Raw genomic sequence first — 27,965 nt, forward strand, 5'->3', positions numbered from 1 at the left:
AGGCAGCTGTGAACTCTGGTAGGGTCCTGCCTCTGAAGCATGCAGCCTGGTTAGGAGGTTTTGCACTAAGGTGTGAAAAGCTTTGGCCAGAACAAGGCAGACTTCTACTTACCAGTACTGAGTCATGGGAAAATATTTAAAAGCCACACAAGATAGACATACTGCTTGGGATATTTGTGGTTTTTAATTACTCTGTTTTTTCCTAAACATTGTCAAAACTGGCTGAGACCCTAAACTAATCTAAGGGTATGTATGTTTCATCTCTTCACGTGAACTGAGACAACTCTTTCTCTATTTCATAATGCAGCTGGCTTTACCTGAGTTGCTCTAGGGTAACATTTCTATCACAGTTATTATTTCCATCTAGTTAACTGAATTATCACGCTGAATCTGTTTAATTTGAACCCTTCCTTATTTTCAGGGGAAAAAAAAAAAAAGAAAAAGAAAAAGAAATAAACCCAAATTTCCACATAATCCACACTTTTTTTTAGAAGAGGGAATTTGCTCAGCAAACTCCACTTGTTGACTTTCTACCAATGGGAAATACTTGCAGCCTTAAGAAACAGAGTGAGAGGGAGGAGGCATCTATAAACAAATCAGCTGTCACAAGCAGTATTGCTAAATTAATTTGCATCCTGGCATATACTAAAGCAATGCAGTGCAGAGCTAATCTGTCCCTGGGGCAAAGCTTCTTCCCTTCTGTAAGGATGCTCCTGTGAAGGTTTCAGTAGGCTTGGGTGAAAGAGAAGGATTTGGACATCGCTTCTGTGCTCATTGAGTGATGCTGATGAGTGCATGTTTTCCTGCCTCACTTGTGCCACCTCTTCTACATGAAGAGGTAGACAAACAAAAGAATTTGAAGAATTCTTCAAATTGAATCTTCTAAGATTTCAGTAAAATACAACAGCAAGTTATTAAATGTATCAATTCCTTTTACATTTCTTTTATAATAAAAAAGATAAAGAAAACAGAGGGAGAGAGCAGCAGGACAATAAAATATTTTGGCTTCCAGCAAGTATGTCATGTTTAGTTTCCAAGCATCTATCAACTATATTGAGAAAAACAAATTACCCCTTTTTTTTTCCTGTCTTGCATCATCTATCTTTTGTTGGTGCTTTTTCAAACTTCATGAACTCATTGGGTTGTTACCATGCAGTAGTGTGTCAGTGTGACATTTTCAACAAAGCACTCTACTCATCCAAGATCTAAATAGCTTCCTGGAAATTCAGGCTTTGTGTTAGGATACAAAATGCTTTTATTTATCTGCATCATCAGCAGGAGATGCTATTCAACATGGAGGCCCTCTAACAGAGGAAAAAAGACCTCAAAAATTCATGCAGATAGACCAAGCAACATTCAAGTTGTTGTTGATATCAACGTTCTTGTGTCAGTGTGCCCCAATTTTGTTGTTTGTGAATATGCCCCAATTATTTTTTCCTTTGCAATCTAGAGATTTGCACAGATGTCACATATTTTAACCTCATGTGCAGTCCTCAGATCCAAGAAGCTGATAAAACAGATCACATCAAGGATGATAAATTCTTTTGGATTTGTCCACACAACCCTTAAGGCTTTAGGTGACAGTGTAGTATATCCTTTGTTTGAAGCATGGTGCAGGCTAAGTAGAACACATCCTGACAAGCAAGACTGAGCTGCCTTTTCCTTCTTCTGTATGACATCCTGAATGTGCAGGCTGCACTGTTTATTGGAGACACAACCAGTATATTCTTAGGGAAACACTGACTTCGGCCAAAATAGTAGGCTTTGACAGGTACGTTTTGATGAAGCTTCATCATTGAGCTAATCATAGCCCTCGGGCATTTAACAAAACACAAGTTTGCTGAAAGTGCTTAAAAGGATTCGTGTTAGTTCAAGTCACAGGTGAACTAGAAAATCAGTGTGAAGCAGGCTTCACATTTGCCCAAGGCATAAAGACTAGTCCACTGCAACGGGCACTGTTCTTGGAGGAGATCTAGATTGCTTGGTCTTAAAAGGACTTTTTCTCCTTTTTCAGAGAGAATCAGTTCCAATCTGTGGGTTAGCTTCATGGGCAGGATTGGCCTTCCCTTTTGCATTGGGTTTTTCCACCTTCTGAAGATGGGACAGTTTCCCTTGGCCCACGCTGGAGGCAAAGAAATGCTAAGCTTTTCCATCCTTTAGCAGCCTGTGCCAAGAACTGGAAATTCCTTGGCTGTATAATTCATCTGCAAAAAGGCAAACCAGACTCCTACACAACACAGCTGCATCAAATTGGCAGGCTGTGTTTTCCCTCCCTTCCGCTACTCATAATGCAGATTAAACTGTTCTTAGGCATGTGTCTAGCAAGACTTGTACAAAACCTACACACACTCACTAGTATGAAATCATCTTCCACTACCAGCCAGGGAGGTTGTGGCATCTCTATTTGGAACTGGACACATGCCAAACTACAGGGCTATCCAGCAGAACCTTAAAACCATGTATCAATGTGCTTGTGTCAGTGATAAACTTGGTGATGAAGTCCAAATGGATATTTCTAAGTGCCTAACTCATAACTTTGCCTTCAGATTTTCTTATGAAGACAAAAAAGGTGATAGAAAAGCATATATTTTGCATACAAGGTAAATATGCACCTGACCTTTGTTGAAGTAATGGTTTAATTATAAATTGTACAAGCCCTCTTGTTTCCTTCAAACTGCAAGAGATGCAGGAACAGCTCATGGGGGTCATTACAGCATTTTCAGCCTATGTTCTTTCTGAACAAATCCCACTTCTTAGACTGATCAGATAAGCTCAATGTGAAGACTCAGTAAGAACAATCCCTGAAAAAAATAGTTCTCTTCAGTTCCCAGAGGCAACTTTCTTGTGGTGCCAGAACGAGGGTGGTTTGGTGTGGAAAACCAAGCTGTACTTCAACTGTGCATCAAGACACTGTCCCAGGGGCAGTATGATCCCTCCTGCCCTCTGCTGAAGCCTTTCATCATGCATCATCTCAGTGCTGCAGTTGTAGGTGAAATGCTTTACATAAGCCAGTATCAATTTATGCAACACTTTGTGACAGGCCCTTTTGAATGACAACCTCTCCAGCCCACCTTACACGGCTGCAGCAGAGCTCCTCTTTTGCAGCTTCCCTATGAGAACTGGTTGTTCATTCCAGCTGCAGGTACCAAGTCCCCATTCTTCAGGTATGTTGCTAGCTTTATAACATGTTCCAGACTGATGCAAAAGTAGTAACACAATTGTAATAAAACAGAACCAAGTAGTGGCTTCTAAAAGATATCAGGCCATATAAAGATGTTAAATTAAACAAACCTAATACTTAGGTGTCCAGTTCTCTCTGTGCAATAATACAATGGAATGGATTTGTTGCATGGCAGACTTGCCATTTGTTTTCCTCCTCTTCCCAGCATGTGGGATTTAAAGTTAAATGGTGTTATTCACCATCAAATTCTCTACTGTATCCCAAACTTGCTGCTTGACAACTTTTCTGACATAGATTCATAATGCTTTAATCCAGAGTCACTGCAGTAACTAGGAGGGATACTGAATGTAGGAACAGACTCATTTCTGGAGAGTTGTCTTCAGGATTTTAGTGTAAAAAGGTACCCATATAAATGGAAAGCTTACCTGGAACAGCAATATGGGTGCAAATGATGACCTTGTTTACATGAGCCATTAAGAATGCACAGAATTGTTTGGTATTTGCACTCAGGTTCAGAGCAACAATCAGCCCAGGAAGCCTCAGTTTCTGGCTCATTTGTCCAAGGATACTTGTGATCTTACAGCTAATTTTCCTGAAAATTCGGCTTATTTTCTAGACAGCAGTGAGACAAAAGATCTATAGACAAAGCACTGCACTGTAGATGAGTCAAGATTGCACAAGAACTTCTAGTAAGTTAGAGTAGAAGGAATCTTCTGTTTGATGGTGTAAGAAAAGTCCAAGACCAAAGGTTCTCATTTCCTGAGCTTCCAATTTATTAACCTGGAGATTAGATATTTTTTGGCCTAGAAACGCACATATACACTCAGTTCTGTTAAATAAAAATTCATTGTGGAATAGGAAAACCTTGTGAGTTAATCCATGACCTCAGTGTACTTCAGTGAGCCATTCCAATAGATATGACAAAGCTGCTAATGTTTCTACAGAGTGATGCGATTTTCCATGATCAGCCCTGTCTCTCTAGCCTCACATGGATCTACAAAACCATGTGAGGCTTGTTATTCAACTCCCTTTGCTTGAAACCTTTTGGTTTCAAGCCAGAATGGAGTGTCTTGAGGAATCCTACATCTTCTTAACAAAACCTCTCGTCATTTCAAAGCTTAGTGGTCTGAGAGGAGATAGATGATGAATCGTTGTTTAGTCATCTCAGCATAAACCAGTCTACTAAGGAATTATTGACAGCCATGTTGATATTTTGAAGCATTTCTCTGTGATTAAGGAGCCTGCATAGCCATGGCAGGCTGCAGGCAGAAAATAAAGGTGCACACAGCAAAAAGGTAGATGTGATGTACATGTGACACAAACCTACTCTCTGATTCCATTGTGAGACAAGAAGTTTGATACAGTGGCAGCAAGGGGTGCATATCCAGTATTTATTTAAAAGAATTCTTCCATCCAGTGACAGGCAACTGTCTTTTGAACTGGAAAGAGTAAAGAGAGCAGAAAAGTAGAAAAGTTAAAGGAGGCAAACTTCTTATTTGCAAGAAGAAGGGGTGATCAGCAGGACAACTGTTTGGTTTTGTTTGACCTTCAGCCTCCAACTATCTCCATTTGTATCAAGTCTTTGTGTCCATCCAGTTCTGGCATTTCAAGTTGAGGCTTTGTTCTGGAAGAAAGCAGGTCAGATGGAGAAAAAACCAAAACCATATAAAATCAAGTACAGTGTCTCTAATTCTGATGAAACATTATCCAAGTAACATTTCCAAGGGAGCACTAAAGGCCAAATAGCTTCTAGCTTGTGGATCACTTAAGTGCTAAAGAAAGAACAAGAAAAAGAATGGAATTGCTGCAGAGATGGAAACAATAAGATGGTTATGGCCTTTCAGAAACACAGGCATGAAAGACAGAGGCACTGAAGGAGCTGCATAGAATACAGTTTGTGTTTTGAAAATGGCCTTTCTGCCCACCATCACTGCCTGACCTCCAGCTGTACCCACCACAGATCCCTTCACTGCTGCTGGACAAAATGCTGGACAGAGGCCAAGATGGACACGTTTCTTGTCTTGTTATGGAGGACCAATGCCAGTTTAAATGCTCTTCAAGCCAAGATGAGAACAGCTGCTTGTAGAGGGAAGACAAGAGGAGATTGTCTGGGCCATGAGCTCTGCATTATACTCCTAGGCAATAAGGCACAGGGCAGTGAAATATGACAGTGGGGTGGGATTCCCAGGAGGCACTCAAAGGGCAGCGCTGCTCTTAGCAGCCTTTCTTTGCATGTTCAGCATAAAGGACACGTCTGGAAAGAAGGGAACCAGACAGAAGACCTCTTCACCTGTCTTCTCTACAGACCCAGCTACCCACAGCTGCCTGGTTCAGAGAAGCAGCGGCAGCCCAGGCACCCTTGGGGACTGCACTGTTGCTTATGATGCTCATGATGCCTGTGCTAGTTACTACCTTCACTTTTTCTAGCTGTAGACGATTAAAGCCCTGATCAACCTGTGGACTCAACCCCAGCATCACCCAAGACTCTCCCACACAACTCCTATGTAGCCTTCTGCCCCTTCCTTTCTCTTGCTGCTGATGGCAGGGCATCCACCATCCACAATGGGGTCGCATTCTCTTGCTTGGGAAAACCTGGCAACTCCCTGGTGTCTGCAGACCCTCATAACCAGCAGAAGGCCTTATGTACATCTAGGCCTATAGGTTTTAAACACTGTCTTTTACTTGCTCATCTTCCAGTGGCTTCTAATCACTCCACAGCTTCTGCCTGTTGCTGCTGCCAGCAATCTCCAACAGCACCTGGGCCCTCCAGCCTTTTGCAGCTGCTTTTTACACCTCACAGGCCATAATTAATTTGATACTGGTGGGCAGGGCCAAGTTCTCCTTCAGAGGTTCACATCCCCTTGGACCTGACCAGGCAGCTGGAATCATACATCAGAGAATTAGATTTGCTCATTCCCCTGCAACCACTGTCTTCCCTGATCCTGGCCCCAGAATCACTTGTATTCATGGCAAATGGGGCAGGAAGGATAATTTTAAAAGCCCAGCTGCTACAGGAACAGAAAGCAACAAAAGCTGGCTCAAACACCAGTGAAAGAGTGAATCTTGACAACATCCCAGAAATTCACCATCTGGGATAAAAAGATAGGATAAGACTTCGAGGTCTGACATCAAGTCATCAAGTCATCAAGTCAAACCAAGAAAAGACATTTCCATACCTCTACAGCAGTGCTCAGATCATAGGGTCTGGATCACAGAGCAGCCCTTCTTTACCAAGCTAACCTTCACCTGAGATGTGACAGGAAATGCTACAGATGGGTCCCCGCTTAATCATGTTTTACATCCAGGTAACTTCACCACTTCCTTACTGATACTCCCAAAATATTTCTGTGTGAAGCAGAAAAGGTCTTTTGACTTTAAAATCAGCTGAAGTTGGGTTGAAAAAAACCGTAGTTGGAAAACAAAGATGGAAAGATTAAACTAAACTAGGAGGGGTTATGATTTTATTAATATGCTATACTTATCTGAATTAACTTTTATTGATCAGAAATGGGAAACTTTCTCCTTTGTTATGAGGTGACATAAAGCAGAAAGACTTGGCTCTTTCCTCCTTCCTTGTTTTCATATATAATTTGATTTGGTCCACCTGATATGTCTTTGTGAAGTAGGAAGCAGGAACTGAAAACACATTTCCCTATTTATTGCATCAGAAGATATTTATTTGTACAGGATGTTTCATAGCATTTATCCAGCCTTCCCTGACAAGAATAGGTGAAGGATTGGTACAATAATATTGGCAAACTCAGCTGGCCTCTCATGTCCTTTGATTTTGCTTTCTGATGCAACACAGATAAATTCACAAAACCATCTTGCCCGCATGCACATTGTGTACATGCATGTGCCAGGATCTCTGCAAAGCCACAACCAAGGGAGGGAAGTAGATTCAAAGAAGGCATGTACTACAGTGGCATCTAAATTACTAAAATCTTGTAGCCTAAAGGGTGCAATTGACAGTGTCATAAAACCCTCCTGAAGTTAAGCTCAAGATATTTGCATCTGGAGAATTCTCTTCTATTCCATCACAGATAATATGAGTAAATTAGTAAAGGGAGAAAACCACATTTGTTTCTGTAGTACACACTGAGAGAGTGAACTGGAGAGAATCGTGTTTCCTACTGTAACCTGAGCTGGGAGATGTAGTCTGTTGTTTTTACTTCGAAACTATGTGAGACGTTTTCTTTCTAATCACTCAACTGCCATGCCGATGGTTGTTTACTGGGTAGTACAGTAATTTGAGTAAACGGCTGTAATCTCCACAAGAAAATTAGTGTGGATAGCAAACGATGATTGGGCAGAAGTAAGATGGAAAATATTAGAAGTACGTATAGACACACATCTCTCTGCAAAATTTACTAATTTGTATGAATACATGTATATACTTTTGGTATTATATGCATACATAAACCTTTACCTGGACTGGGTTTAATTTTTGCTTTGGAAAGGCTGTTGGTTGGTTTTGGCTGGGAGTTGTTTTGCTTGTTTGTATCACTGCTCTCTTCCTGTCCTCCCCAGGGAAAAGTCAGTTACACACACAAACAGGGTATCAGATGAATATTGAGCTTGCAGTATCATCAGTTAGGTAAGATAGATAAAGTAAATCACTTACATGCTTAGTTTTAAATGAAATGAAATCATCTTTTTACCAGTTCAGACTACACCAGAAGTAATTGATGTAACAGATTGGTCTAACAGTTTGTTGTACTCAGGTGAAAAGCTGGCTGGGTTATACAGGAGTCAGAGAAGACAAGAGAGCCTTGTGGGCACATCTTTTCTTCAACATCTTCTTCCCATGAGCAGGTGAAAGTCATCAAAGACGACTGGGGTTTGGAAGTGAGAGGAGAGGTGCTGCTAGGCAGACAGGGGAGAGTGGAGCAGCCTCAAGGACAAAGAGAGGAAAAAGCTGAAGATACAGTGAGAAAATAAGCAGAGAAAGACATGAGGAGTTCCATTGGTTGTGCACAGGTACATACTTGAAAGGGGGACTATGGTAATGAGAAGATGCCACCAGAGAAACTGAAACAAGGCGAAAGATCAAGTTGTGAAATTAAGAGAACTTTTTAAAAGTGCAGAAAAGGAAAAGAGGACAAACATGGTAGAAAAAAAGAAAAGAAAGAATTTTTAAATGAGAACTTCTATAGGAACAAAGTGGAGGGAAAGACAGCAACAGGGTGAACAGTATTTTAAACATTACGTGGCAACATTACGTTGTGATTAAGGTCTTTGCATGTGCCCTGTCCATTCAGCTTGTGTCAGGCTGTGGGACAGCTTCACCTAGGAAAAATTATGATTTAGTGAGCAGAAAACTGGTACAAATCTTAAATGTAGAAAGGGAAAACTGCAGACATTTCATCTTTGACTGGTGGACTAAGAGATGGAGGGAAATTACTCTGCTGGCATGGCAGCTCCTATTGCAATAGCTAGCAGAGACTCCCTGCAGACTTCTTAAGGAAACCAAGCTTGTTTGGTTTAAAGTTTGAAAAGGAAAGTTATGCTGAAATAGTAATTTCTGTATACTTAGGTCACAATAACCTGTTGGTTTACTACATTAACAGTCTGAGACTGTGCTCTTTTTTATTTTTTAGGATTTCTAAATTATGAGAATGCTTATGGCACTGCTGAGCAATATAATCTATTCTTCAATATTGATTTGTTTGGTTTTAGAAGGGGGCAGATTTTTAAGTATTTCACATCCATAGCAGAGATAACTTAATGAAAATAAAAAATAAATCTCAGCAGCTTCTTTTGGATATGCTTAACATTTCATTCCTTTTTCCTTTTTCTTTCCCTTTCCCTTGTCATTATTTTCATTTTTATTTTCATTTTCTTTTTTTTCTTTTAAATCCTGTGCAGATATTATGAATACGTACATTCAATTACAGTACTATACCTATATAAAGTGCATTTTCCCACCAAAAATGATCCTGGGGCATATGACAGGTCAAACCCCGTTTATCTGACATACTCAACAATTTTGATCTGAGCAGAAAATGAAGACAAGACAGATAAAAAGTTGCTTTTGTGAGGAATTAAGGGGGGTCAGTGTCTGGACTCCTACAGAAGAGGTCCCTCTGGCTTTCACACAGGGGTCACGGAGAAAAAATTGTTAGCACTTTCCAACTCCATAGCTTTAGTGTGGGAACATAACACTGTTATTTCAACGCTGGGAAAATCAGAACACAGAGAGGTCAACATGATTCCTTCAAGGACAGAGGTGGACCAACACAGAGAGGTGGTGTTCAGATTTCCAGACCAGGGTCACAGCTACTTGGCACACCCTTGCTGGTACCAGATGAACAACATTTCTAATTATTCACCAGCTGTGGAATTTCTGTTTGCACTTCTAATAAAAGCCTGCAAAGACCTGGATCCAGGCTCAGGCGTCTCAATACCCCATCAGAGTTAAGTGTTAGTGAACTAAAGAACTGTTTACACTGAGGCAAGAGTACACAAATGCAGAAACACAGCTCTGTTCATTTAGTTAGGCAGCTTTATGCAAAACTGCACTGCCATGGAGATAACAGGCTTCCAGCAGAGGTGGCTAGATGTACTGAACTGCTAGGAAGGTAGCTGGGAATTTAGATGCTGAAAGCAGGACTTAGGAAGAGCTTGGGCTCTTAAATCCTTTGTAAAATTCAGCCCTTGAATCTCCATCTGTGCATCTCTTCCTTAATGAATCTGTGCATCAATCTCTTCTGATAGCAAGCTAGCAGCAGAAGTTCAGTCCTGCTCACAGAATTCTTGTCTACGGGCTACATGAATCTCGTCAGAAAGGAGTTTGTTGCACTGGCATCCTATACACTCTCCAGTGCTCTAATAATAAAGATTTCTCCCTCTGCACAAGATGCTTCACTCATTCGGATGGTGGCTTGGCAGCTTGAGAGTTGTAGCTGTGCACACGGTGTAGTCAGCGATTCACGGTGTTTCTTGTAACTTGAATGGAGCTGCTTCCTGAGTCACTTCTAATCCTTGACACATTTTTTCTGGTTTTAAATTGACAGAAAAGGAAATTAGCAAGTCATGGATCATTGATTTTATGGCACTGGTGACCAAGGCCCCATATACACACCCCATAGTGTAAAGAAATGTGCTTGCTACACTAACAAGGCTTTGGACACATGTTAGAGGGATGCATTTTGTTTTCACATGAACCAGGTTTAGTTAAATGTAGTTTGTTGTGGCATTAATGTGCAGACAGTTTTGTTCAATTGTACAAAAGTGAGCAAAAGGCTTATGTACCTTCCCCTATATATGCCAGAATAAAAATTCATGGTTTTAAACAAATGGCTGAATATTATTATCTCCTAATGAATTTGCCCTGGCAGTTCCAGTGTAAAGGGAGACTTCATCTATTCACTGTGTTGGCAGGTTAGTACCTTGGCAGTGTGAAGATTGCTGACATTTTCGTCACAAATCTGAATTTTGCACTTGTGTTTGAAAATATCCATTTTTACAGTCACTACAACATAGGTCAGTCCTGAGGCATTCAGGTGCAGTAATGATGCCATACACCTCAGTCACCGAAAGAAAGGTATTTTTCATTGTGCTTCACACCCAGAGGAGAAACTCATGAAATGCAGCTTTGGGCATTTTTCTTATAACTGCAAATGCATCGTCACATCTTTTGTGCTTTTTCCTTTTGCTTGTCTGTGTGTCAGCCCTTCCACGCAGGGCTACTCTGCCTTTTTCTGCAGGTGAAAGTTTCACAGTTGTACCTGCAACTCCCTGGTCAGCAAACATGGGAGGCAGGTCAGGTTTTCCAGCAGACGCACAGAGGAGCAGGAAAACAGCCAAGCATGGAAAATCCACAGGCTTGTAAATCCAGGCTTGACTTTGTTTGTTTTCAGACACAGCACAGGTTTTTCACATAATGTTCTTATCAGCGTTGTTGTAGCTCAAGCACAAAGCGGCATACCAGTGTGGATGGGAGGACCATGTTTATAGGCAAGGGAGGGTTACTTGGAGAGGTGAGGGAGTATCCTTGCTGGCTCTGATTGAGAAGAGTTTCTGGGGAACGACCTTGGATTTTTCTTCCTCTTGGAAACCATGGCAACCAGCATTTGTTCTCATAAAATAATTTCTTGTCTCGCAGTGAGTGATTACATGCCTGCTCCAAACTCTGAGGTAGAATCTCTCCATAAAGAAGAAAAGATATATTTCAGAGAAAGCCTGAGTTGATTGTTCTGAATGCCTGTATCCTAAATAATGCACTGCAACATGGTTATCTGCTGCCAGCTGAACAACCAGCTGAAGAGTGGCTGCTGGATATTTGTCCATTCCTAGGTTTCTAGGTTAGCATAATTAAGTCTGAAATAAATACAGACATCTTTGGTGAACGCCCATTTTTCTCCGTAATAATCACCTGAGAACTATCAGGAAAAGATGTTCCAGGATTATACAGAGGTTTTGGTTGTGCAGTTTGGGAATCACTTGCGCAGTCATTTCCCTGTTCTTAAACATATTTTAAAGGGGTAAAGTCCATTTGCAGGTCATGTGTTCCTCAGGTAATCTGTCTGTGCAGTTCTGGCTGTAGAACTTTATGTATCTTGTGTTCTGTTCATGCAAAAATTCCCATTAGCTGTACATGTGAGGGAAATGTCTCTCATAAATCCATACAACTGAAAAAAGTCTGCAGGGGAAAAAAACATAAAACTCTAAAAAGAGATGAAGCTGTGGCAGCAGCTGAGCTTGTCCTTGCACCAAAACATGTATCACTTGTGGCTCCTCAGCAGTGAAAAATGTGCAAAACAGACATGGGCAAGCTTCCACTCCACTATAGGGTCATCTCTGAGGTGGCTAGCATTTTATTTCAGAGGGAGGCAGGCTGCTGAGGCAATCAGCTGTGCTCTACTCATCACAGCTTCACAGCTGTTTCCTTTACTCTGAAAAAAGGTACAGGTGCTGAAAAAGGCATATTTTAAACCTGGGTCCTAAGGAAATAAGTCCTGAGGGGAATCCAGCTGTTTCTGTCTGTGAATAATCCCTCTCTTGCAGTAACTTTCAGGTTTCTAGCAAAATTCAAACACATCTGAATGAGGACATGGGTACCTTAAGGACACTGATGCTTTTACAAGCATCCTGAGCACTGGGAGGTGGATAGGCAACAGGTAACAGGTTTTCCCTCCTTCCCCTGCTGCCCGTGCTCGCTCTGATGGCCCTGTGCATCCCAGCAGATCACAGGTGGTGACCCCAACTTGCTCCCGAGGATCCTGTGGCTATCTCCTCAAGCCCACAGGGAGCCCCACAGGTTCAAGTCTAGGGTCTTCTCCTGCTCACAGGAAGAGGCAAGGAGAAGATCCATGGGGAATGGATTCATCCACTGTTGCAGTGACCATTGAGAGCAGTTTATTTCACCAGACCCGTCTCTGCTTGCAGCCTATGAGCTCCCTGGAAAAGCTAACCCTGCTTGCAGTCTCATCATCAGAGCAGCCCCAGCAGAGCCCTGTTCCAAGGGCTGCCCAGGAGCCAGGCAGCACAGTCACTGGAGGGGCAAGCAGGCAGGGCAGTCAGGCAGTCATCCCAGCAGCACCAAGAAGGATGATCCCCAGCCATTCCTCTCCATTGGGTCTCTCCTGACCCTTCTCTCAGGGGTCAGGCACCCTCCCTGTAGCCTAGGTTGCCCCTTGTGCCCCTCATCATCTGTGTACCAGCCAGACTGCAAAAGCAAGATTTATGAACACTGTAATATCCCCATGGCTAATACCATTTCTTGTTTTCCTTTATCAGAGACAAGCCTCTCTACAATAGACATAATTATGATCCATGGCATTATTAGTGACGATTAAATGTCATACTTGAAAACAAGCTATGTAAACTCCTGTGTTGATGCAAGACTGCCCTCCTGCTGCTTTGCTACTAACAGTAAATTTCTCTTGCTGCTTTAAATCATTGTGCCAGGGCATACAGCTAAGCGAGAATTCAGAACCCTCCTCTTGATCCTAGCTCTCCCCACTGGCCCACAAACCAGGGAGCTGCTTCAGGGGCACATTTTTAGAGGATCAGAACCCAGGGTGCTCCTGAGCTCTGACTCCCATTGGAAGAGGGGCAGGTTATGGTGGGATGTGCATGTGCCAGCTAAAAGCACTACTGCCAAAACTGTGGCAGCAGAGCAACCACTAGCTGAAAGGGGACATGGGCTGCTTAAGAAGGCTTGCAGCAGGATGTGGTGGACAAGCTGGCCGAGGCAGAGCTCTATAATGCAAAAGAAGGAGCTCTCTGCGGACTCTGATGTAAGTGCTTTGGGACCCTGATGGGGCCTGTAACAGACCCTCATTTGGCAGCGACTGTATTTTGTTTAGGGAGGGTGACTGCACTGATGCATGCACATGGAATTGAGGTGCATACTGTCCCAGCCTGAAAGCCTGAGAGCCAGAGACAGGGGCTTTACCCAGCCCTAGCCAAAGCACTTTACAGCCAAAGCACTTTACAGGTGCAGCGATCCTGCAGTGATGGTGCAGCCAGGACCCCAGTGTCTAATAGATCCCCAGCCCTACTTGACCAGAAGTACACAGTGCCCAGATGTCTGGGCTGAAAAGAAATGCTCAGCAGACATGTGCATTAACTCACAGATTAACTCTGCAGCCCTTTCCAGCTAGTTACCAAAGAAGAGGGGGTTGAGATCTGAAAGTATTGCATGGGATTAGCTATGCATCTGCCATTAAAATCAATCCTCTGCACCACTTTGAAAATCTCAATTTGCAGCTATCTACCTCTGGGACACAAGAGAGAAGAGAGGAAAAGAGGAAGGGGAGAATGGATCCAGATACTTTTCAGGTATATACTATGACTCCATGGCATTCATTAATGATATCCTAGGAGGCTTACCTTACTCTTCATGTCAAGATGTTCAGATATTTTTAGTTCGGTTTCAGTTCAAAATGTCTAAACAAAGAGAAGGATGATACTGTAACTGGAGAAGAAAAAAGGATTTGCTTTTTTCATATAATACTGCTGAACCCAGACACAAAACTAAAGTCAGGTCCTAAACAAACACATATTTCACTAGATTTAAAAAAAAATACATATGTCTGCATTCTGTTATTTTAAACTTTGGGGTGTTTTTGCTTTTGAGCCTTAGCACATGTGAGAACTTCAGTGTTTTCGCTGCAGCATGTGTGCCAGGAACTTAATGAACATAAATAAACAAAGCAGCCCCCACAGTTCTCCAGTGATTGCTCGTTTCTGGGTATTGCCAATTTCAGAACCCAAAAACTTGAAGGCATGGTGTGGTGATGAGGTGGCAGCTGTGATGTGTGGGAGGGTGGTCACAAGTGGAGCAAGTTGAGAGAGAAAGAAGCTAGAACGATAAAATAAAAGCAGTAAAAAAAAAAAAAAAAAAAAAAAAGAAAGAAAAAAGTGAAACCCACGAAGCAAATGGGTAAATGTTTCCATTTTTTTCAGAAGAATGTTTAAGATCCCAGACACAGAAAAGGTGAAAAAAAACAAATCACAAAGCAACCACAAAATAAACCACAAAGCAAAAAGTTAGTTCCTAGCTTTATTCTGCAGCTGCTTCACACTTGTTTCTGATGGAAGTAGGAGGGAGTGATCTGGTTAGCTAGCCCTGTGTTTCCCATTTTGCTCACAGAGCTCAACTGGGGTGCAGTAACACACCTTTCAAGGAAGGAAAATGAGATCTGGATGTGATTTGAGAGTAGTAACACTGCAAACTGAGGGACAGAGAATCAGCACAGGGAGAGAGAGGGAGGGTGCTGTGAAAAGGCAGCTGGTGCTAGCACATTCCCATGGGCTAGGACAGCAAGGATGGTGAGTGGGGAGAGGTGGCCACTGCAGGCTGGAAAATGACTTTGCAGGAGAGTTCAGGGGAGGAGGGAGTGTGAGGTGTTGGACCACTGAACTGCAATTGCTCATCCTTAACTTGGCAGCCAGTCGCAGCATTGCATTCTTCACTTGATCATTTCTTCTTACCAGATAGGTGGGAAACTGAAAAAATCCCAATTGTACCAAAGAGAGTTTTCATTCCAGACAAACCAAAATGTTTAATTTTGCAGCCTCTGTAACAAAAACAGAGGAAACAACACTAAGCTCAAGGGTGAGCAGAACAACAAGAGAAGCAGGGTCTCTCTTCTAACCACTGAGGACAAGAGACACACATTCAGTGCCCTGCTTCCCTGCACTTCTGCATACTTTCCTGGTTTTGAGGCAGAACTCTTGCTGGGCAAGTGAGGCTGCTCTCCTCTTCTGGGAGTCCTACCATTTAATGTGGTGCCTTCATTTATTTATCAAGCAGCAGAGTGCAAGTGGCTGGGACACCAGCCAAAGAGATAGAACATAAGGTTTGTGTCGCAGCTCCACCAATATCTTAGTGATTCTATCACAGAATTTCCGTAACAATATCCTGGATCAGAGGAAGACACTGAACCTTGGTCTCACACACCCTAAGCAAGTGCAGCCCTTGGTATGAGAAACTATTTCATTGGTGGCTAGCCTGTGGCCCACCGTCCTATGTCTGACCCCTTTATGCAAACAGTACTGTAATGTGCAAAAATACGTAATTCAATGGTGAGACCATTTTCCCAAATCCTGCAGCTCAGGAGAATGACTTTTACAGCAGTTATTTTAACAGCTACAGCAGCAGACGGTGAGAAGGCTGTGAAACTAAAATGGAAGAGAAGTTACTGTGTTTCTAGGCATTTTAAAAGTAGCCATGCAATATGAAAGCACCAAAATTCAGAATGAGAGCAAGTACGGCAGTCACAGTTTAGGGTACACGCTGTGGAAGAGTGCGAGAGAGTGAAGATTCCACAGGAAGAGCTGCCTGCAAAAACAAGAAGAGGATAGAGAGCTAGTTTCATTTACATACTACATTATTAACCACTTGTGACCAGCAGAGCTTCAAGATACACAAAAGCCTGGATATTTATGTCATTTATGTCTAGATGCAGACATAACTAGGTCAGGTTTTGCCATGTCAAAGCTCTCACCAGGAAACAGTGGCCATCACAGTACCAGAGCTCAGGAGAGGAGTACAAAGAATCTGCATCTGAGGGGTGTGCCAGAACTGCCCTATTGCTAACAAACTGAATGGGCTATAAGAGCTGCCTGCACCTCAACCTCCTCCCGCTTCCTGCAGATTGCTCACATACGCAGGTCTTTGACTTTAGAAGCTAGCGTGAGTAAACAGGGGAGATCAAACATGCCCATACTGTTTAAACATTAACTTAATTGTCTATGCAGCATATCATGTAACTCCATGCAACATGGTATGTGTTCAAACTGAAGCTTGCACTCAAGGATTTCTGTGAACAGGGAAGGACTGTGAGATGACAGCTTGAATGTTAAGTAGCTTCATCATCTCCACTATGTCAAAACATTGTCTTACGCTCCAAGAAGATTTTTTGATTAATATAATTAACACTGTTTGGCCTGGTACGTGAGGTGGTCGGCAAGTCAGACCTGAGTTTTCACTGGCTCCTGCTTGCATAAACAAGGGAAAGGGTTCTCCTGGCAGCAGAGCTACACCAACATGAAAGCACCAGGCACACGGGAACAGGCTCCCTGTGTCATTAGCTGGGAGGCAGCAGTCATGCTTGAATCATCGCAGTCGCTCAGCCTTGCAGGGGTCAGTTCTTCAGCACCAATGAGAAATACACTGCTAGAGGAAGGCAATAGAGTGTTTTCTGTAGACAGTTCAAAACTTAACAGTGGCAATTTTTTACAATCTTGTTACGAGGTCTCAGACAGTCCCATCAGTGTCCTCACACCACAAAAAGCAAGCAAGCCATAACACCTTCCTGTTATGCCATTCTCTTTTGGTTTTCACAATGTAACAAACCAACCTCCCTAACAAGAGCAGGGGAAATTAAATTTGGTTGGGGTTGTTTTGAATAGGAGATTTGCAGGTAGGTCCCTGTGGCAGCAAAGAGAAGATTCCCTAGGTGTAAGAACCAAGCCCAGGATAGATAAGTTATTGAAACTGGCTCCATTCATATTGAATCAAATATTCACTGAAGCAACTCTGTTTCCTTCTTTGGTGTGCATTAGAGGCCACACCATTTATTTTTCATTTGATTTAAAATGAAATGCAGAGAGATTTGTTGGTTAGCTTTTTGTAGCACAAGGCTACAGTACAAGTGGAATTATACAAAGGGCTTGTGCTACAAATGGAAGTAGATCAATTAAATGGCATAGAAAAGGACTCATGAAATAGCAGTTTTTGAAACAGTATTTGTCGATTGTCGAAGGTTCTCATCAACTTGCCACACTCAGCCTCTCTGCATCTAGTAATTTATGAAGAAAACTATTGTATTTTGATATACACTATGCTTATTGTAGACTCTACAGGATTTGCAATGTAATAAAGATCTCCTAGCAGCTTTCAGCTGTGGTAGCAAACCGTGTTACCATGCCAAGGACATGACATCATGCACTGGCCCTGGTTAGCCAGCAAATATAGTACCTTATGAGAGAGTTGTGGTAAAGATTAGACCTTTTTAGCATAACTTACAGCAGAATACCACCACCTTATGAAACAAAACATGACAACAGTAGACAGAAATATAGCATATTTATGGGAAATAACTGGAGGAGCATATCAGAGCCAGGGACAAGAAAATAAACTGGGTTTAACAGCATTAAGGGCTGAAAATTAGTTAGAAGTGGTGATTCCACTACGATTCTTTCACTCTCATCTAAAAGGTGGCACATACTATTTGCTTGTTTGTCCCATGTCCCACTGTTGCTTCAGGACAAACACCCCACTTCATTGCTTCTTACGATAAGTAAGTGTTTCCTGGGATAAATCCTGTGGCCCTCAAAGGCTCTGTACTATGCTTGCTGTCTGGTATTTACGAAAGACACACTACCTGCAGGCTTCAGCAATTCAGGGTTTAGTTTGTTTCTTCTTTTCCAGTCCCTGTGCCTGCACTTCGAACACTTCCCCTCCCATAACAGTTATCTTTTCTGATAAAATGTCCGTTACGTTGTCAAGGGTGAACAGGCCTGGAAGCTACCTAAATGAGATGCCCTTTGGCACCCTCTTTGGGACTCAGAGCCATGATGCCCTCGGGGACATAGGGGTGGGCAACCAATCGACTGCGGGCAGCAGAATGTGAGAAAGGAGTCCAGACCCAGTGCAGCAGCCATTGAGCAGCTGCTCAGCTCAAGAAAGAAAGGTTTATCTACCAGTTTTAGCCTTGCTTTACATTAACTATTTGCTCATTAAAGTTTTGGGAACAGTTCTCACTCAGTTCATTCGTACTAGCAAGGGGTTAAACCAAAGCACCAGTTGCCCTGAAGAACTGAATTACCTGGGCTCCATTTGCAAGCTGTACCCACCCCTCGGTCCTCCTGTGGGCTTTCCCTTTTCATGCAGTCCGATCATGTATTTAAATCTCTCCAATTAATTAACTGAATACTTGTCCTGGAAAAAGGACCTCTGAGAGCTCTAGCAGCAACTGGAGAGGTTGTTTGCCAAAGTGGGGGGCAAACCGCCAAGCTTGCATCAGTTCTTTAACATTTCCAGGCAATCTAGCCTAATGGGACTGACAGAAGAGATGGAAGCCAGGAAAGAAACCCTGGAAACACTTTACACCACTTGGCTTTGACTCACTCTACGGTCAGAACCTAAGTACAACACATCTGCTTGCAATGCTGTCTTAGGGGTAGGATGGAGCTACAGTCATCAGCTTTAGGCACTTAGGAAAACTGCTTATGAAATCCCCACGTAATTTGCAGCATCTTTGCTTCTGCAGAAGCCCTTGGAAAGGGCAGTGTCTCTAAGCCTGCTCATAGACATGCACCCAAAAAGCAGCATCTTGACTTTAAAAAATATTCAGTTCATGTGTTGGACGGTAGAACAAGACCTTAAAATAGTGCATCTCTCTGTCATACTAGCAACTAGCACATAAATCATCACTTGGCTCTTACATGAGCATTTAGCTTTTTAAAATGAATTGCTGTGAGAAAAGCAAGGAATGGATCAATTTTATTTTGGACTTTCAATAAGATGGCCAAAATTGAGAGTGAATTCTTCACAAAAGATAGTAGCACTTCAGCACTTCTCTGTACATTCTGCAAACCAGTCTTTTTACTCAGACTTCAGTGTTCAAACATCTGCATGTGGGATGTTCGAAGTTACAACCCACAGCTTATTTAATGTTTTCCTAATTTAATTATGAAGTCCCTATCAGTAGATGTTAGTTCCTGTCTTGCCAGGAAACACCAGACTACAAAAGCATCACAAATCCTCTGCACTGCAAACGGTTCATTGAAGCTCACACATCTAAGGCACCTTGCCAGTGTGTATAAGTACCTGAAGGGAGCAAAGCTTTCTGAACATGGTCCTGGCCATCCAGCTCCAGGTGGCCCTGCTCGAGCAGAGGGCTGGACCAGATGACCTCCAGAAGTTGCTTCCAGCCTCAGCCATCCTGTGTATCTCTGAAAAGCTGTATTGCTTTCAATAAAATGAATCCTACATAAAAAAAGCACACAGCTGTTACTTGTAAGGACAGCAATGCTTATGCGTCTGTAGTGCAATATACCTCACAGCCTGTATCCTCTATTAAGCTAGAACAGTTCTTTGGAAGTCTTTGATTTTACACCTATTACATATGCAGAGGATGTGGTCCAGGATCTTTTCACGCATTATCAAACAACGTTATACAGGATGTGTGTGAAGTCAAACTAGAAAGTGGGTATGCATCAGCTTTTCTCCATAGTGACCAGCGTATTATAACCTAACTTCTACTCTTACATGCACAGCACAGACTGGCAGAACAGAATGAAAGCCTTAATTTGTCACCATTTTTTTCTATAGATTTTGCGTCCTATGGAAGTCCAGTGCTGCTTCCTTTGCAATAAACGTCTAAATTATCATTAAGCTTAATGAGAGCAGGACTGGACTACCTGCCTTAATTTGAAAAGTGAGTCTAACACTAAGCATTTGGAATGAAGTCAAAACAGTGTACAAGCCTTTTCTATATTTGGCATATTGTTATGAGTGTCTGCAGACATAATCAGGGGAGAATTTTAACAGAATATGCTGTTGGTACAGAATAATGGTTCTACACTGTTAGTACAAAACGAAAGGTACAGTGTTTATCTGCAAAGCACAAGACATGAGGCTATGTTTTGTTTAACTTTATTTCTCCACAATTGTTTTTGTACATGTTAATAATTTTCCTGATGGCCTTAGTGCTAATAACTTTTCTTCCCTTCCCCACCTCCACACATCAGAAGGGAAAAAATTTATGTTTTCAACCAGCACAGATGCATCAGCAGATCATTTTTGAAACGATAGTCTGATTGACTGGGCAGCAGTTAAGGACTATTGCACATCTGTGCCAAGCTTAAACTGGGATAGTGTGAAAGAAAGTCTTCAGTATACCTTGCTCTGACAAGAGATGAGGCAGTTTGTGTCTGAGAGGCTACATTACAAGTATTGCTCAACAGGGTTCATCAGAGCTATACTCCAAGCCTAATACTTTCAGATCATACACATTTACCCTGGAATGGTGTTGCTTGAAGTTTCATGCGAAAGGGAATTTATAAGCTTATTGGCACATGAATCATTTTTGCTTGTTTTATGAAGGTAAAAGTAAAGCTGCTGCAGTTAGTACAAAGCTTGACTCCAAGAATTGACTATTTAGAAATAGTGGGTTCTTTATTTCTTGCTCTCTCCTGATTAAGAATGGATTTTTTTATTTATTTTTCCTGAAGGCAGTGCTTTCATTAGACAGAAATTGCAAGACTTCACAGAGTAGCTGGGCAAAAGTATACAGTGTGCATCAAGCAAGAACTCATTGCAAGTGACCTAGAAGTGCCTTCTGAGCTTGAGATCTGTTAAAACACAGCTGCATTACACTGCATAGAATGAAATCCCTTTGGATTGACATTTCCCCTAACAAACAAACACACAAAAAATAATAAAATCTAAATACTCTTTAATGCACCTGATTAATAAAACAAAAGATTCCAACAGGAATATGTGGCTAATGTGACCACAACTTAAACACAGCGTATGAAATAATTTCCCAAAGAAGGAAGTAGCTAGGAAACGAAGCTGCAAATAAAGATACACATTTGGCAATTTTCATTTTGTTTTATTCAGGCCTTTACACCCCTACTTGTATAACAGTATTACAGCCAGAAGTTGAACTTATCAGGACACTGCATAAACTAACTGCTTACCTAATAGTTTGTTCTTTTACTGCTCTGCTATCTCTTTCTTACACTTACAACAACAGCTGTACACACCCCTCAACCCCCCAAAGTCCTTGCTATAACACGTACTTTCTAGTCCTGGAACACTGTGCTCCTCTTCCCTGCTCATTAGATTATCATCATCAGAGCAAACAGTGTGTCATTCCCATCAGACAGGACAAGGGCTCCTCAAGCAGTGAGTGGGCTCCTTCCCAGTAGTCATAATCTCCTGCTTCTTTATCTTGTAGCCTGAGGAACACAGCACATCCTCATTAACAAAGCCTAGATCATAAAAATGTTTGTCCTTCATACTGTGTAACAAAGTCATGCCCTCAGACGCTTACTGAAATACACATCTTTCATAGCTGTGGCCCTCTGTCTTCCAAATGCCTTCTCCCACTGCAATGCATAGGAGAGAAAGAAGTGCATAGAATCCCAGAAAGATTTGCCTAGGTCATCCAGTGAATTTTATCTCTGTCTGTTCTGAAGACTTCAAGCTAGTCACAGCAGAAATGGTGTTTTATTGGTGTTAAATTGAGGCCAAACTGCTTGAATAGATAGTAATAGGCAAGTGTGTAGTGGCTAAAGTGTCACCTCAGGACCAGGGTAAAGAAATAGGAACGTACGTTAATTTCCTTTTCCTACTCTGGTTGCCTGGCTGTGCCATAAAAATTAATGCATTCACCAGAATATGAATTAACCTACCTTGTTAATTGAACCAAAACCACCTACAAAGACACAATATTTCAAGCTATCCAGTGGCAGGTGTCCTTCATGATGAAAATATAGGTAGGAGAGAAAGGAAGTCAGCCATGTTGGGAGGAATGAGGAACAAGTTCCGGCTGTTCTACAAAGCCATCATCATGAGAAGAAAAACAACTCCCCAAACCATCTTTTAACAGCACATTTCCAGGCAAAGACTGATGGCTCGCTGATTCCTGTTTTCCATGGCCTGACTTGGAAAATCCATGGCGTGACTTCCCAAGGCATGAGGCAGCTGCAGCTCAGAGCACTCGACCAGTGTTTGCACCTTCGGTGTTTTTCACCCGTAAGCGAGAAACGTCCAGGTTACCTGGGGATCTTCAGTGGAGGCCCATAGTACTGAGATTTGTCAGAAACACCTGGCCCTCCTGGGCTTCTGCACAGGCTTTAACTTTACAGAGGAATCACAGAAAGTGCCCCTCTGCACCATTAGGTGCATATAAACTGAAAACCTGAGAAATCCACTGAAAATTGAAGGCTGGATTTGAAAATACTTGTCTTTTTAGATACTACCTAATATGTTTCATCTGATAGTCTATCTTCTTTTTTTTCTTCCCACTCAGGCACATTAAGCTTTTTCCATTCCAAGCAAATAATACAATTAACTGCAGTGGTGGTACAGTCTATAAAAAACATTAGATTTCACTCACTATAGATGAAGACAGATAGAGTAGTAATACAAGAACAAAAGGAGTAACAGACCAATGGGATGTTAAGCAAGGTTTCTTTCCAAGCATAAAGACAGTACTTCAAGAAACAAGGGAAAAAGATACATGGTTTTGTCCCAAAGAAGTCACTGTAGTAATTCTCCCTAAGAAGGATTTCGCCTATAACAAACAAAAGAGATCCACACAAAGGTAAAATATTAATAATAAGCCTATTTATGTGTTCTTTGTTATAGTAGAACAGGGACAAACTGAAAGCAAAACCATTTCAGATCAATACCAGGAAGTAATTTCATATGGATAACAGGCCCGTATGGAACCAATTGACACAAATGGAAAGTGAAACCAGTAATTTAGGTAGGATTTTGGAAGGACTAAATTACACATATTGGCAGCATGACATCCTGATACAGGAATCTGGTGAAGACTAATACAAAAATCATTGTGCCATTACCATTAAAATTATAAAAATACTGAAAGTCTTCCCCTTTGGGCTGAGTAGTCAGTGACTGCCTTTCTTGCATGCTCTTTTAATACTTTTAATACTAGTTTCTGCCAGAAACAGGGACAGAAGCAAGACAGATCCAATCCACTCTGGCTTTTTATGGCTAGCTTAGCAGTTTTTACTCATGTTTTTTGCCTTTCTTTGTTAGTCAGAGACAGTGATGAAAGAGAAAAAAGAAGTGGTCAAAGGTGAGGAACATTTCCTCAACTCTCGCAGCAAAAGGCACCTGAGTTGTTAAAAGCAGTCCGCTCATAAAAGAGGTGTCACTTGGTGGCAGTCAACTCCATTATAATTCTTCCTATAAATAAAGCAGATTTTCTTGTAGTGGTGGGTGTTTGAAGATGCAGATACTGACAAAACAGCACCTCCTTTATCTTGGCATTTTCCTCTTGATGTCTCTATAACGCTCCCATGTCAAATAACTGTAAGAAAGCCATCTTTTCCCAATCAACATATTTACTCCTCCAGAAATGCTAATGGAGATGCAGCACCAGAATAAGAAAGAAACACGAAGAAGGGAGCAGCGCTGTACTTTCATCTGCTACACAAGCAGCTGTCAGCCCTAGTACAAAAATTACCAAACAGACAGGCATCCAAATTTATGCTAAGTAAACATTTCTTGAATCTATTACATACAGCAAGAACCTAGTTTCGTTCTGGTCATTGCTCTCAGTAATTATTTCCCAGACTTCTGTATTGTACACATATACACCAAGCTAGTCACCTCACTGTGGAAAGCCATCAGGCAGGTCTGTTCCCCTTCATAAATCCATGCCAACCAGATGCAAAATGTCTGAACATGGTTTCCAGGATTATCAGCTCCATCACCTTCGCAGGGATCGTGGTAAGGCTGAGCAGCCTGTAGGTCCTCAGATCCTCCTTCTCCTTGTTGGAGACAGGAAAGACACTTGCTTCCTTCCAGTCCTCAGGATGTCTTCCAAGTTATGCCCCTCTCCTCCATACCCTTGATGATTGTAAGCAGCCTGTAAAGACACAGGCCAGCTTCCCCAGCACTTGTGTGTGCACTGCATAAGGCCCATGGATGTCTGTATGTCCAGGTTATGTATGTGCTCCTTAACACAATTGTCCTGCACTGAGAGTAAATCTACTTTGCCCTGGACTTTCCCTCTGGTGCCTGAGATTACTGAGGACAAGTCTTACCAATAAATACAGAGGTGAAGAAGGCACTGAGCACCTCAGCCACCTTTGTGTCCTTTGTCACAAGGCCCCTTGCCTAGGTTAGCTGTGCAGCCATATTTCCCCTAGTCTTTTGCTGCTGATGTGCCTGAGCAAATCTTCCTTGTTGCTCTTCACATCTCTTGCTATATTCAACTCCAGGTGAGCTTCGGCTTTCCTAAGCCTATCTATCCATGGTCAGATAGTATCTTGATATTTCTCCCAGGCAATCTGCCCCTGCTTTCATCTCCTGTACACCTCCTTTTTATGTCTGGGTCTAGCTGTGAGCCCCTTGCTCATCCATGCAGCCCTCCTGCCCACTTTGTTTCATTTCTGCCTGTTGAGATACGCCATTCGTGAACTTGGAAGGGGTTACCACTGAAAATCAACCAACTGTCCTGGACTCCTCCTTAGGGCCATATCCTATGGGATTCTTCCAACAAATCACTGAACAGAACAAATTTTGCTCTCCAGACGTTCCGAGTTGTGGTCCTGCTGTTTGTCTCATCACATCCTCTCAGGTTCCTAATCTCCACCATCTCACGGCCCCTGCAGCCAAACTTGCCCTGATGTTTACATTCCTGACAAGTTCCTCCTGGTTTTTAAGCATCAGGTCCCTCTGCGCCTTGGCTTCTTGGTTGCCTGCGTTGGGAAGCTGCTGTTTATTCTTGATTCTTTATTCTGGAAATATCTTGAACATCAAGTCACTAACATTGCACTGACACAGCTGTGCTGTTCTGAAAAAAGCCCTTGGACCATCGTGTTCACTCTTCTGTACAAATCATTGCTTTTTGTTGGCTCCTTCTGTTAGCTGCATTTGCCACCATTTTAATTAGCTGCAGGATGATACTGAATCATCCATTTTCCTCAAAAGCCAATTTCTCCATGCCAGTCTTCTAGCACCCAGGTCAGTTACAGTTTTCAACCTCTTTGTCAGTGTTGCAAATAACAACTCTAGGATTTATTTGGCTTAACTTTGCCATAGATATGGTATAGGGTTCACCTGACAGCACGTTCCACAATAAACTCAAATTTTTTATTCAATCTGGTTGGCTGTGAACTAGATGAACCGATAGATTTGATACAAAAATGCATTACAGAGTAATCAGAAGAATGAAGGCATCCATATTGCATATGGACTGGACTCCAGGCCACAGGCACCACAAAAAAAAAAAAAAAAAAAAAAGAAATGAAAAGAGAAAAAGAAAAAAAATCGATAGTTTTAACGAATCAATCAGAAAAAATGAGGAGAAATTTTAAACTGGCCAGGAGGCATGTAGAGAAAAGAGAATTTTTGTCAGTGCTTCTCAGTGCAATCAGTAATGACTGAAGTCTGGAAGCCAGTGTCAGGATTTGTGATAACAGTAGTGAAAGGTACACATTCGTTGTGAGAACATGCATGCAAAGCATGACATCTGATCAGTCAGACACTCTGACACTGGGGCTAAACCTTAATTTTACTTTTCCTCTACTGACCAAAAATCTTGGTCATTTTTTCTTAACTTAAAGATGAAATTTCTTTAAAAACAATTCTTCTTCTAACTTGCATGTCTTCATCAGCAGAAAAGAGCTGCCACTTCCTTAGAGAAAGCCTTATCAGACATAGAAGCCAGAAGCTCAACAGGATGCTGTAGGTTACTGAACCGTCATAAGCAATTCTAGTGGGAATGCAATTCTTTATTAAACTGAAATGAATAGGTATGGAAAAGCTGGGTGAAGTGCCAGGAAGGAAGCATAGGCTGGCTACTCCTGTCATTTCGTTCTTTAACTGCTAAAAAACATTCTTTCAGGCACTGCCAAGTCCTCCATACAGCAAAGAAAGAATATTGTTAAGATCTGTGCTACAAACAAAAATGCCTCAATACAGGGACATGGCAAAAGCAAGACTGTCTGATAATTTGCTGCTGTAGAGGTATAATTTCCTCTTGCAGGACCAACAAGGGGCCTGCATGCAATGATGCCTTTCAATAGGTCACAGTCTGGTGGTGATGTTTAGGGTATGCTCCAAAGACTTAGCACTAAGCCTACTTGGCCCCAGGCTGCAATGCTGACCGAAGATGCCAAACTAAATGAGTTAATTTCTAAAGCCGCTTAATGGGAAATTAGAAGAAGAGGTCAGAGCAGGAGAAACGGTAGGCTGAAAGAAAGCATAAAGGGGGAAGAGAGGTGGGAAGAGAGACACCTGCTTATAACGCCAGATTAAACAACTCAGCTAAACTCTTACAGAAAAGAAAACCAAGCCCTCTGACCCAACTTGGGCAGAAACATGTAGTAAAAATTCGGGGCTATTGTGGCTCCTAACAGAACTGGTTTGTATGGACTTAATTGGTTTTCTGAATTAGTTTGTACACACAGCTCTAAACATAAATATTCAAGAAAGCAACTTTATGCAGAAGAAAACTTACAGACCTTCCAAAGAAAGGCCTTTTTGTTGGCACCAAAGGACAAAAACACTGACACAAATTAAGCACTTTTATTTCAGTGACTTGCTGCAGCCAGAAAAGGAAACAGCAGATCTACTTCTTTCCAGACTCAAGGTCAATTGGACAGGAAGGAACTTCTTTCAGCCTGAGCAGGTTCTTCCAAGATCTGAATGTCAGTAAGTTTACTATGCCAACTAATTAAGACACAGGCAGAATGAAGCTTTCCTCAAGCAGCAGGACCCCATCACAGAATTCAGCAGACTGTACCAAGTCACATGGGGTGACACTCCAAGGCTGGTGCTGACACATCCACATGCAGGCTGCTGGTCCTGGGCAGGAATCTCCTTGGGGATTTTATCTTCTTACATACTATACAGAATGTAAGCAGAAAAAGCAGAAGCAGAAAAAAAGGTCGCCTTTTCCTTTATTGCCTGAGATTTCAGATTTATGTATCACTGAAAGATTCAAAAGCTCTCTAGGTTATGATGGTCAGCTTCACTGTACTATTCCTTGATCAACCGTCAGCTGCAATTCTGTCATGGAACGAATATTTCAGTTTGGTTTGACCTGGAAGTAATGAAAGAAATTACTTTTTGCTTTTGTTGGTTGATATAGCAAAGTGGCCTTGAATTTCTTGGAAATGAAGTCAAGGTCTACATTCTGTGTGCTACGAGTTAGGAGGAAGAAGTCTGCTCCTGTGAGAAGTCACAGTCATCTGAAGCTACTGTTATGGTTAAGAATTAAAGATATTCTGTAGGCTGGCTTTTGCACTACGATTATCATTGCTGTCCTGCTGGTGAAAAAGAAGAATGTAATGAGAAATACCCTCTTTTTCCAGACCTGAGAACAAGCCAATGAGGGAAGAGAAAACGCAACCAGGAGTGGCCCAAGACTAACATAAGTTGAAAGGCTTGGAAGTAAGAGCCCCTAAATTTGATTTCTAGCCGTACGCTTTCCCTGGGGACTTGTTCATTTCCCTGCTGATTAGGGTTTTGATACTTTTGGCTTTTGCTCTTTGCTAAAGGTTTATTTCCATGGAAACAGACAATATATTCATGAAAACAAGGAAGCAGGTT

The sequence above is a fragment of the Lathamus discolor genome, chromosome Z, assembly GCF_037157495.1.
Source record: "Lathamus discolor isolate bLatDis1 chromosome Z, bLatDis1.hap1, whole genome shotgun sequence".
Classification (NCBI taxonomy): Eukaryota; Metazoa; Chordata; class Aves; order Psittaciformes; family Psittacidae; genus Lathamus; species Lathamus discolor.